The sequence below is a fragment of the Varanus komodoensis genome, unplaced genomic scaffold (genome assembly GCF_004798865.1).
Source record: "Varanus komodoensis strain SLA01 unplaced genomic scaffold, ASM479886v1 scaffold38, whole genome shotgun sequence".
Taxonomy (NCBI): domain Eukaryota; kingdom Metazoa; phylum Chordata; class Lepidosauria; order Squamata; family Varanidae; genus Varanus; species Varanus komodoensis.
This window is the reverse complement of record NW_025335909.1, coordinates 8,123,305-8,136,316: the sequence shown is the minus strand read 5'-3', so window position 1 is coordinate 8,136,316 and position 13,012 is coordinate 8,123,305. Positions and strand designations below refer to the sequence as shown.

The following is a 13,012-nucleotide window of genomic DNA, read 5'->3' as shown; positions in this document are numbered from 1 at the left end:
TGCGGGGAGCGGAGCGGAGCGGGCGGCCGAGGCCCACTTGGCCTGCGGGGCGCGGGCGCGACGCATCGCCGGGGCGCGGGGCCGAGGCCGCCCGGGACGCCGCCCGGCCGTGTCCTCGCTCCGTTCGGCCGGGGCCTCGTAGGCCGCCCGCTCGCCGCCGCGGATGCCGGGCTGAGGTCGCCGCGGCCGGTCGAGGGGTGGGCGCCGCGCAGCCCGCGCTGGGGGTCGCCCGGGGTCGGTGCGACGTGCTGGACCACAGGCCCCGCGCGGCTGGGGCTCATGGGCGCTGCGGGCCCCTGCCATTGCGCTCCATGGGGCTCGTCCCCAGGATCCTCGCCGCCCTTCTCCGCGCGGGTCTGCCTTTCGGGATGACTTAAACAGGATCCGGCCCCCGATGTTTCGAGCCTTGCTGGCTGGGGCTGATGGCCGCTGTAATTCCAGTCCGGCCGTAGGGCAGCGGGTTGGGGAGAGGCTTAACTTTGTACACGGTATTTCCACAGTGCCTGTATATGCTGGTCGATGATAATAAGAGAAATAATAATAATGGTGTCTTTTCAGGGTAGCTAAGTGCTGTGCAGGTATTATGGATAAAGTTAGGATTTGCAGCCCTGCGTTTAGCTGGGAGTAAGCCCCAGTAAGCACACGGGGGCTTGCTTTTGAGTAAGTGTGTGCTGGACCGCTCTCTTGGTGAAGATGGCAGCTGCTCTTTGGGGAGGCAAAAGCAGAGCAATATTAGGGCCCCTCCAAATTTATCGGAATGCTGCGTAAATACTAGGGGTGAGTTTAGGTGGAGCATTGTTACCTGGCTGTTGTAGAAATCATGGGCAGTGGCCGCCTCTTTGGCTTTGCAAGCCTTCTCCTTTATCCAGGTTGTATAATGGACACACAGAGAGCATGGCAACCTTTGCAGGCAGGTAGCGACCAGGTCGGTATTGTTTGAAGGAGGGGGTGACATCTGCAAGAGGGGTGAAGTGGTGGGAGTCAGTACCTGGGGGCAATAGGGGTGTTTTAGTGGAATGGGCTCCTGCTTCAGTTGTGATAAGGGAATCTCCCCAGGTGGTTCTGAGGAGGGTGCAATGAATCAGTGGCTGATTTTACCTGGAATAGCTAGTATTTGGGTGTAGAGGGAGAGAAACGGGTTTATCCCCCAGGGGAAAAATGGGTGGCTTGAGATGCACTTTTAATGGGGAGTGTGTGGGTCTGCTGGAGCAGCAACTGGCAGTGCCCTTGGGGAAGGAGAGCGGTACGCTTGTAGGGGTGTGGGTGGCTCGTTTGTGGCATTAGGCAGAGCAGAGAGAGGTGGCTCGGCCACCGTTTTGGGCATCTGGTTCAGGAAGAAAAACACACAGTGCTGTTGCCTGGGGGGGGCGGGGAAGAGAGGCAAAGAGGCATCTCTGGCTGGCACTGCCTGGGGCTTGGCAAAGGAGGCCCTTGGAATGGGGGACCAACATTTCGGTGTTGCTGGAGGTCGGTGGATGAGAATAGGGGCTGCGGCCTCGATCGGTGAGGGGGGCTTCCCGGCATTCCCTCCCAAAAGCATTTTCAGAATGATGGACCGGGTGGGAGAAGCAGGAGTTTCTGGGAAAGGTGCAGGCTGGCTTGGAAGCTGCCAGTCAGTCAGTCAGTCAGTCAGTCCTATTGATAAGAAGCGTCTTTCCTCTTCCCCAAGCTGCAGCTGCAGCAGAGAGCCTGACGAGGCCCGGCCTGGGAAGGGCATCGGTGTTCTCTCAGGTGTGGGTCTGGAGAGGAGCCCTTTGGGATGATCCTTTCCATGAGGATATGCTTAAGACTGGTGGCCAGGCGGAGAGCTCGTCTGCCTGCCTGCCTGCCTGCCTGCCTGCCCGCCCAGTGGGAGAACTCTCAGCCTGGGCAAAGGTCCCTCAGTGACCAGGGATCCTCTGCACTGAAGCAGGTCCTGGATGTCTTTAATGCTGATGTCGCTGCTGCAGAGAGTGACCATTTTGTATTTTTCAAGCCTTTAGATCCCACCCCCAGTACTTGAAAGTAGGTAGTGCACTAGTGTGGCTGGGCTGCCTTGCCAGGGTCAAGGGGCTCTCCCCCTTTTGCGTGAAAGCAGGGCTCCCTTGGCAAAAGAAAGGAAAGGTGATCCAGGGCCGCGTGGGGGGGGCTGGGCCTCCTCACCAGCTCCTCTGCTTTGGGAAGTGTATTTGCGTGATTTCAAAAACTGGTTCTAATTTGTGCAGATTTCTCTTATGAAAAGTACCCATAGCATGAATGTATATTAAAGAATTCAAATTATGCAGCATAACATGCATGGATAGTAATGGATGTTGTTGTAATGTTGGATCCTGAGTTGTGTGCCTGCGGAAACAAAAGCGCTTGGGTCAAGTAACTTATATTATTCATGGAACAATACATGTATCTATAAACAGAGATTCTGTTGCCTAGGTGCTGATCTTCCATACCCACTTGCATTTTCATTTATTTCATTTACCAAGATGCCTATATCATGTCCATTGTTCACCTTACTGTCTTACTCTATGCTTACTTGGAATCAAGCACTTTGAAATCACTCAGGCTTTTAAATCAATGTGTTTTAAGACTGAGTTGTTAAGGAAATGTTTGAAATCAAAGATATTTGATTGCAGTTAAATACACATAATGGTGGCTGTTATCCTCTGATCTGGGCATCTCTCTGCCAAACTTGCTTCTCCGTTTGTGAAATCCACAGCCTTAAACTGCATAAAACTGCATCTATTGTCAGTCCTTACTTAGCTAAAAATCTTAGTTAAATGGCTAAGACTCTGGCCTGCGAACCAGAAGCCCCCAGTTGCTTTCTTTGGTGCCCTTGGATAAGCCAGCGTCTTTCAGTCCCTGCTCACCTGCAATACGGGATGGCCAGTTAATGGCTGATGGTCCTTTGTGATTCCAGATGGTCCCTTCCCACTCTGATTCTATGGAGGTCTGGGTTCCAATATTTGATAAGCACTTTAAAAAGTTTGAAGTGATGTTTTAGAATTTGACCATTTTGTCCTCTGGGAGCCTATATTGGCCAGGTAGTACTTCATGAAACACTTTGCCACCCAGAATGACCCCTTTGTAGGTTATAATGCACTTGACAGCACCCAGTATTCAAAGTGCTTGAATTATGGAGCAGAGTTGGGGGTGTAATGTAGAATGCTTCAAATTATGTAGGAATAAAATGTGGAGTATTAGCTTTCACAGCTTTTCATATATAGAAGTGAAAGAATGAGCCGTTTTTTTAAAAAACTGTAGTCTAGTTAAAATCTGGCATGGCTACCAAGGGGGAGAAAAAAATTATTCCATAGCCTCGTAGTTGCTTCCCTGCTTCACAAAATGGGGACTAAGTGCACAGCCCTATACAGGTGAGTCCTGTCACTTCAGGAATCCTTGCACCTGAGAGTAAGTCCCATTGAATTCTGTAGCACACCTAAGTAGATACGTGAAGTTACTAATCCAGGTTTAAAAGAAAAATGGAGAGTGAGCAGAATCCGGGACTTGGCCTGGTGCTCTCATCACCATTGAAATGTGGCTATAGGACCATCTCTGCGTAAATGATGTATAAATTCTACCATTAGATAAGATTACAACAGAGATAGCTCAGAAAGAGCCTTTCTTACAACCCTGTTTAACTTTCTCAATTTTCAGTGCAATAAAATTATTAATAGATCAAGCTGTACAGGTGGTTTCCATGGTGGTGGTCTGTTGCAGGTTAATGTTTTTAAATGCAAAGGAAAAAGAATCCACTATTGAGAGATGTGCTCCTGGGCAGTTGAAAAGGTTACTGGTAGAGAGGAGTAAAGCATCCAATCTTTAGCCTAATGTGTGGCTGGAAAACGGGGTTATGTTCTGCTTCCCGGAATAGTGGAGTCCTTACCAGGTGCTGATTTATCTTAACAATAATAGCATGTATTCTGCTCTCACGCTTGCTTTTAAATTGAGGAGCTGTTGAGACTGGCAGCTCCTGCTCTGCCACTCTTGAACACCCCCTCCTGCCCTCCGTGCCACTGCTCTGATTTAATGTACATTATAGCCCTGCTGAGGCCGAACGTCCTGCTGCTGCCTGCTTAAGTGTTTGGAAAGCAAACGGATAGTTCATTTTTACCCCTGGAAGTAAAATCCGAAGGAGCTGACTGTGGATACGCACATTTGTTCCTGTGGCAGAAAATGCAGATGCCTGATGTGCTTGGCCTGCATGTGTATTTGGGTTGGGGCAACGGTAACATTCCTATTCTAGAAAGAGTCAGAGCTGTACCAGAGGAATGCTTGCTACCTCTGTTCATCCTTCTTGCATAAAACCAGCTTTTTAGAGAACCATATTTCTTTTAATGGACGGGGGTCCACAGAGCTATTGCAACTGCCTTGCAAATACGCTCACAAAAGCCGCTAGCTTGGTGGGGGCTGGAAGCAGCCTGCTGCCTGGGGGGGGGTAGTTGCTCCGTAGGAGAGCCCCCGCCGTGCATGCAGGGAGTCCCAGGTTCAGTCCCTGGCATCTTCACACAGGGCTGGAAAAATTCCTGCCTGAAGAACCGCCTCCTCCAGCCCTGTTGACAATATTGAGCTGGTGGGTGCCTGTGGGTGCTGCAGCCGTTCCGGCCAGAGGAAAGGCAGAATGCTGGATCCTGCCAGGCGAGTGCGCGAGTCGGCATCGTGACGCTCCTCGCCTGAACCCCGTGCAGGCAAATAGGCAGATTAGAGGAGGGCAGGATGGCGGCTTCGACACTCTGCATCTAGCACAGGGGCCATCCAGGGTGCCAGAGGAGGGAAAAACCTCTCTGCCTCTTCTGCCAGTTTCCAGCAGGTGTGCTCCCTCGCTTGCTTGCTTGCTTGTTCGTGTTCTCTCTCTCTCTCTCTCTCTCTCTCTCTCTCTCTCTCTCTCTCTCTCTCTCGCGCGCGCACACACACACACACACACACACACACACACACACACACGGGCTGTGACACTAGTCCTCTGTGGTTCTTTCGCTCATGGCCAGAGTCGGGTGTCCATGCTCGAGAAGGCTTGTGGCTCAGTGGTAGGGCACGTGCCATTCATGGAAAGGGCTGCGTCCCCGGCTTCCCTGCGTGGGGCTAGGAAGGACTCCTGCTTGAAATCCCAGAGGGCAGCCACCTCTCCGTGTAGACAGTGCTGAGCCGGGCGGACCAGCGGTTGAACTTGATGTCAGGCAGCTCCCCACGTTGCTATTAATAATAGTGTTGAATGGTACCTCTTGTGGTGTATGTCAAACTGATACGTTCATATGTTATATTCCAGCCAGTTGCAATCTGATTAATGCCAGTACTTGCTCACATCCTATTTATTTCATTTCTGTGCTGCCCAGTGGCCTGCAGGCTCTCTTACAATCAGTTCTGTGCTTAAAGGTTTGTGTTTTTAAGTTTTATTGATACGACTTAATGGATGCTTAACACCTGGCTGGAAAGTATGTCAGTTTCTTTAGGAGCCTGTATCAAATTTTTATGCACAACTCTAAATGCATTGGAAAAACCTTTAAAGTTTCCAGAGCCTGGGGGTTCAGTTGCCTGGCAGTGCCCCATGCTAGACCATAATTTCAACAAATGTGTTGCTTGCAAATGCAGGATTTTTAACAAAATGGTTTCTGTCCCATCCCTTAATACTTATGGGGCATATCTGTATTTAAGTATCTCATCAATTGGTGTGTTTGCTTTTGCCGTTGTGAAGTAGGATTTGGCCTGCCCTTTTGGAAGGATATAAAATGTATTGTTTTTACTGCTTTTGACATAATGCAGTAACTATTTCAGCAGCAATTTCTCGTGGCCTGATGCATGCAGGGTATACATGGGCTTCTGCTCCAAGGTGCTGGAGTACATTTTCTCCCCCAGCCGGTCAATTCAATCTTAGCAGTGTGGATGGTTTCAGGAAAATGTGCTTCCTGCTCTTTTAGTGCCAGGGATATGAAAGTGGAGTTGGGGTGTTGAGGGAGAGAGAAAGATCAGTTTTGTTAGCAAAGTGCAAAGGTTATAGTTTCTTTGCCCCAGGTAAGGGGGGGGGTCCTAAATCATGGAATGGGTGGGAGGAGAAAGGAAGAAGAGCTTGTATGGTAGACAGTTGTCTCCCAATGTCCAGCAGCTGCTCAAGGTTTGATTCCCACAGGGCCAAAACTGAACTATCCTTGATTCATAAAGAGATGCATTTGTTTTAATCTGTATCTGTACGAATGAAATTCAAGCCAAGCAGTTTACTGCTGCAAAACAAAGGTGCTATTTAAAAATGAATTTCAGGAAAGATTTGAAAACAAATTGCAGAAGAGTGGCTGTGTTGGTCTGTTGCAGCAAAACCAAGAGTTCTAAGGCACCTTAAAGACAAAACTTTTGTGGCTTAAGACTTTGTGAGTCATCACATGCATTAGTTGTGAGATAACAGTATACATGCCAGGGGAGGAGGAACCCAGTCTGTTTTTTGAAATGCAAAAGGTACAGGCTGTGACAATTTTATTGAAGTTTAAATGTATGTAAAATAAACACAGTGTCCATTCACAACAGTAGTAAAGCTTGGATACTCTTGCAAGTAATTTATTGCTTACAAAGCATCTTCCTTTTTATTTAAAAATAAGCTCAAAATAGCGTACGAAAAATCTACAAAATCCACAATAGAAACAGTTTAAACTACTAAAAATTTCTTGCTGCAAAACCAAGAGTAAGGAAAAACGATTCAGCTTAAAAACAGGCAGATAGAACCATACTAAAAACTTGCTGAAATAAGAATGTTTTGGTGGCTCACTCAAAGCTTGGGAACATGTGGGAGATGTTAACTAAACCCCTTAAGTGAAGGTGTTTCAGAAGCTGAGACCTGCAATAGGAAAAGGCCATTCTCGCCAATTATGCTTCCCAAAGTTGCATAGCGGTGCTTTAGATGTCAAATGCAGAGGGCAGACTCAAGTTGGTGGAGGAATATTTCAATATCGAAAGCCCAGTCAGTTAAGAATGTATAGTGACATTATAGCTGTTACAACTCGTAAGCATAATTTTTACAGTCTTTGTGATCTTACTTGAGAAATAATATTCCTTCAAATATAATAAAATATTTAGAAAATGTTGGCCACCAGCTGGCTTGATGAGAAATACTTAATTTCTTCCAGTTAATTACATTTCCTTTCTGAGCAACGTAACTTGCTCTACCTGCTTTAGACAAAAGATCAGTCTGGCTGGCCAGTCCCCGTTAACAGTCTCGCGGCTTTTATCATGGACCAGCTGAAAGAGCCCCATCTATAAAGTGTGGCCGTAATCCAGAGGATGGGCTATTAAAGAATGGCTTTCTGTAGCTTAGCTACCTCTGAACAGGCGGGATGATTAAATGCCCCGCGTGCCAGCAAGTCCACCTCTAGAGATAATGCTGGATGTGAGAGCGCCCTGAAACGGCAACCCCAATATGCTGTACAGATGAATAAGCTCAGCCCTATTCCAGTACTATTTGTATAAAGGGACAACTGATTGCATGTCTTAGGCTGTACTTGGACTGCCCTTCTTGATCTGTTCGTTTTTTGGCTAAAAGTGGCAGAGAAGCAGGTTCCTAGTTGCCTCTCTGTTTACGTAGAAATCGGTTTATTTCGAGCTCAGGCTTGGGCTGCTAGCAGCTCGGGTTACCTCAAGTAGCCGGAGCACCAGCACCGTGTGCATACAAGCAGCCTCCTCGGAGCGCCGCTGGGTGTCCTCTCCTGGCTAGACCCTCTGCAAGCGCAGAACAGAAGAGGGAGTGCATCTTAGTCTCCTCCAGCACAAGGCGCTGTTGTCAACACGGCCGGAGCACAAAGGCAATTGAAGAACAGGTCTGAACAGACCAATTTGTCGGGTAAACCGACCCCTCGGAAGTAATACTAGCTTATTCATCAGGACAGAATGTTTTGCAGCCTTGCTGCTTCTAAGGAAATCCAGTGGCAGCGTTTTTAAGGAGCTGCTTCTGCTGCAAGTCGAGGCGATGAACGAAAGGCCTTCGAGGCGCACATGCCTGCTGCTGGGTTCAGTTCGGCCTCCAAAGTGCCTGCCGGTTAGGGATCGCTGCTGGAAAGCAGGTGTGTGCCTCCGTGGGCTCAGGGGAGGCTTTCTTGGGTGTTTCAGTATCGGTACGCATAGCTCCCACCGTTTTGGTGCGACCAGAGACAGGACCCAGAATGGGACTGCAGGCGGGGCCGGCGGAGTTCTCGGTGGCCGAGCGTTGTGAGGATCCCAGGGTTGGACAGAAGGATGTTTTTCCCCCGTGGTGTGGTCGTGCTTTCTCTCACGAGCTGCCCTTTGCCCCATGGGACAAGGAAGGCACTTGCTGACAGCATTCCAGCCAGGAGCAAGCCTGCCCCCACCCTGGATGCCACACAGCCTCACAACGGTCCGGTGATGGTGAGCGAGACGTGCAGTGTTGCTTTGCAGGGATCTGCCTCCTCCTGGCTGCAAAGGCCTGATGACAAGCCTTTTGTAGTAATACTGCTCTTGAGTTCCCTTATAGATATTTGTTGGCCTTTCAGGAAATACTTCTGTCGCTTCGGGGGGCTGTTCTTGTGGAAGTTACGGCCTGGGACCCAGAAAGAGGCATTCCAATCAGAAATACGTCTTCAGCGCTGCCGCTGATCTGATGCTGGCTAGTTCGCTTAACCGCTCCAGTGTTTGCTTTGCCCAAACACAAGATGAGGCTAATTGAGGACTCGTCAGAGGCCACTCTGTTTCTGCACATAAAGCACTTGAAGATGCTTGAGTGGAAGGATGTAATTTGTACATCCACTGCAGCAAGATCAGGAAGGGACCTTTGCGACAATGCAGCAGGGCCATCCGCTCCCAGGAAGCAGTGGCATCCTGCTCAATAGCTGCTGTGAGGCAGCTTCCTTACAGCAGATGGTAAAAAGGAAAACCATGTCCCCAAAACCTGTACGAACCCAAAATAGCTGGAAGGTGGCACGGTTAAAATAGGCAAATGATCTCTTTGATGTTCTTATCAGCTGCAGGCTTACACTGGTTGATAGGTACATGTTGATCCTTAGAAGCAGAGAACACGGCAGGGCTTATCCTAGGAATCTGGAAGCAAGTCTAGATATTGCAATGATTTTTGGTTTTTATGTGTATCAGTATTTAATAATGGGTTCTTTCTCTTATTGTTCTTAATGAAAACACAGCTAATCATTTAGCTTTCTGTGCATTTGTGACCTATTTTTTGAGTCAGGAACTGCTTTTTATTCAAGTTAGTTTTTCCTTTGAGGCAATGGAGCCCTGGGGAAGCAAGGAACTTCAGACTGAAGAAGAGACGGGTTTTCCCATGGCAGAGGTAGACAGAGTTTGAATTAAAATAGAATGTGCTGCATTAATTACCAAACTTTAAATATTATATTGGTTATCAAGTAAAGTGAGACTTGTATGCAAGTAGAATTGTGGTTAGGCACGTAATTTGTTAGAACTGTTTTTGAAAAGTACTCTAACTAATTTCTGCATTCATCCATCTTTTATTCAGTTGCTCATTGTGAATATGACTCTCTTGACTGAATTGTATGGAAACTGATAAAGTAAAAAGACTGCAGCCAGAAAGATAGGTGCAGTTTTTGTGTGTTGCAAGGTAGAGTTCCACTTCCCAACATAAGTGTATGTGAGAACAGAAGGAACCCTAGAGGTGTCAGAGAAGGCAACAGGTTGTCATTAAACCCCAGATCTTTTCTCTTACTAGTTTTAGGCTACAGCATTGAATCAAGATGTCTGACTTTTTTCCTCCCGGACATTGTAAAATGCTTAACCGTCAACTGCCTTGTCAGGTTCATGGCTTATCTCTATGGTTGTGGGTTGGATTCATGCGAAGACTGCTCTGTCTTGCGGGCCATCCTGCTCTCCTCAGATTAAGACTTTTTAGGATTTTGGCATGCTGCATTAAGGGTGCTAGAAAAAGTAACTTTGGGTCACAAGCTTAGGTCCTGGTTGGCAGCCCCTTTCCCTTGCATGTCAGATGACGAGGGGTTCATTTCTAAGAACATACCACTTAAAGGATGCTCCTGTGACTGAAATTTAAAAATACTTTTTCCTGAAAACTGGTACAGTGATGAAGACGTGAACTCCTTTGATGCCACTCTCGGGAAAATAGCGCAAAGCTGTCACCCTAGCGCCCCCCTAAAGAGCACACTTAATTTTGTCATGTCAGTGTTGCGGACAACAGCTGAAAAGAACATCCTTAACGATTATACTCTGATACGTTTAAATGGAGTGTAATTCATTTAATGTATTACAATTATGGCAGAAATATTTGTTTTGTGAACTATTTTAAGTGCAAAGTATTCTGACAAATACATTCTACAAATGAACTGACTATGGCTGGGAAAGAACTGATTTTTGTATTCCCATTTTATATAATCATAGTGAGGCTTCTTGCCCCTTGCAGAAAGCTAGATTTCAGTGGGCCACTGTCTTTTCTTTTGTCCTTCCTTTCCTTTTCGTCTTATATCTGTCTTTATTAATTTCAGAGGTCGTACCAGTGCCAAAGGATTGTCTCAACCGACGGTAGGTACATGTTTTCGTATTTCGTATGATGCTGCTTTGACAAGCGTCTTTTATATTGTTATTTATTTTATATTGTTATTTTTATATTGTTATTTTTGTATTTTATTTTATGTTGCGAGCCGCCCCGAGGCTTCGGCAAATGGGGCGGCATAGAAATGTTTTAATAAATAAATAAATAAAATGATGGGATATGATTTGAGTGGGATACTCAGGAAGCAAATATCTCTTTCAAATGGTTAAAACTGCCCTTTATGATAAGCACATCTGTCGTGCTCCCTACCTTTCGGGACGAATTCGATATAACTCTCTGGCCAGCCCGTAAGCATTTAACAGCAGGCCTGAGGGTTCAAATGCCAGGCTTGTCTAGTTCAACCACACGATCACGGGACACCACGAAGGGGCATGTCAGTGCAGCAGCATCCTTCTGCTCCTGTTTCACAGCGACTAATCCCGGTGCGCACCTGTGCAGCGGAGAGGGCACCTGCCCCCCACCTGCCCCCCTTCGCATGTCCGCATGGGGTTATGGCCGTCAAACGAGGCACGAGGGAATGCTGGCCTGCCCCTTTCCTTGCAGGGACGTGTGGTCCTGAAATGACCTTCGGGATGAATGGCTGAGAGTGGCATTTTTGGTCACCTGATGCACAATGTTTTTCTGTGGGGGTGTCGGCTTTTAATAGGCTTGTATCAAGAAAAGCCGGAAAAAAAGAAAAGCAAAAAAAAGACATAATGGCTTCCCTGCTGTTTACAGACAAGATTTTACTTGGGAATATGACACTTCAATCTGACAGATTTTAAAGGTATTTTTGGTAATGCTGTGGTCCATAGGCATGATAATGTAAAGCTGTTGCTAGTGGCAGCACCCAAATATTATCATTCTTATTCGAGGTGGGAAGCACTTTCCTCTCCCTTCTGTGGTTTAAGACAGGCGTGATCCGATTTTGTTTACTCGTGTTTGGGCCTATTTGTGTGTCAGATTTGTTTGTTTCCACCTTGGCTGCAGTGAGCAGAAGGGGTGTGCATGCCTGAAAGTTTCTTGAATTAGCGTTACCAGCCATGGAACTGCTGGCCCTTATATCCCGGCTTTCTCCCATTGTTGCTATTCACCCATAAGAAGATGAGCCGCTGCAGCTAAGTTTGTCTTTGGCAGAGCTTTGCTGTTCCCCCACCTGAATTTCTCCTGCAACACTTAAAAGTGATAGAAAATGAGTTAGCATAGATTTGCCTGATTCCGCCATACCCTTGTGTTGCTAGGAACATGTGTCATTCACAAAAAAGACCAATTAACTGATGTCTTTAAACCAAAAATACATAGTTTAGGATGTAGAAGTCAGCAGATATATATTATATTATATATGGAATTTTTGTATGCCGTCCCATTCGCATAAGCCTTGGGATGGCTTCCAGCATCATAAATAAATACATATGAAATACATACATATAAAATCTGGAAACATCCTGACTCAAAATTATAAAACCAATAAATAAAATCAATAATTATTTAAATATCGTTTGAATAAAAAGGTCTTGGCCTGGCGCCGAAAAACAAATAACGACGGCGCCAGGTGGACCTCTCTGGGGAGCGCATTCCATAAGTGGGGCGCCACCACAGAGAAGACCCTCCGCCGGGTACTCACCCTCCTAATACCTTTCGCGGAGGGCTCCCGGAGAAGGGCCCCTGCGGCCGATCTCAAGGGGCGGGAGGGCAAATATGGAATATACCCCCACAGGCTAATGGGTGATGTCACAAACCCAGTGCGCTTCACTAGAAACAGGGCTGGGTTGCACTTAGGCAGGAGGACACAGCAGAGAGGAGGAGTGTTAGCTCATCAGTAAATTAATGACGATGGGGATTTCATTTTGCCCATAAAAGTTAGCGGAAGATGGCGAACTGTTCCAGTTTAGAATCTTGGGCACCATTGCTCGTCCGCACGTGCGGAACCACCGAAAGCAGCTGCCTGGGCGACATTTCCCCCTCGGTAGGGTCGCCTGGCCTGGAGAGTTATAATGTACATTTATTTGTACTGACAATTGGCCGTCACAGAGATCCATGGAAAGGTCCTTTCCCCATGGGCTGCGGGGCTCCTTGGCACGGCATCTGGTTTTTCTGTTAGGCGTGTGGCACCTCGCGCTGGTTTTGTTTGAGGTGCCAAGCAGTAGATGGGGCCTCTTTCTTCATGGGACCCTTGTTTACCGTGGGGTCACTAGCTCTGATACTTTCCAGTAAAATTTGGGATGCTTTATTCCTGCTTCTCCAAGTGCCTAAAGCAGGGGTAGGCAACTGGCGATCCGCCAGATCACTGGAAGGTGTTGTTGGGAATCGCAAGCCAAAAAGTGGCCCACCCCTGATCTAAAGCTAAAATATTTCAACTTAATGCTATTAGTAAGAAGGTTGAAATGATGGCATGAGATGCAGGCCATTTCCGGGGTTCTGTGCGTACTTTAACAGAATCTGCTAAATCCTGTGCCAGGGAACACAGAATTGTTCTGACCTGTATAGATCATGCAAATTTGACCATGAGTGTATAATGTAACATTAATTTGAGTCTTT

The 13,012-nt window shown here is 47.2% G+C and overlaps 1 protein-coding gene across 1 annotated transcript in view; it reads left to right on the top strand.

Moving 5' to 3' along the window:
- Window positions 1-9,161: 9,161 nt before the first annotated feature.
- ATXN2 (ataxin 2) overlaps window positions 9,162-13,012 on the top strand; it is a 37,492-nt gene continuing 33,641 nt past the window's right edge. The window contains 1 exon segment of the mRNA XM_044440620.1: window positions 9,162-10,464. The gene's annotated coding sequence lies outside the window, so the exon portion shown is untranslated.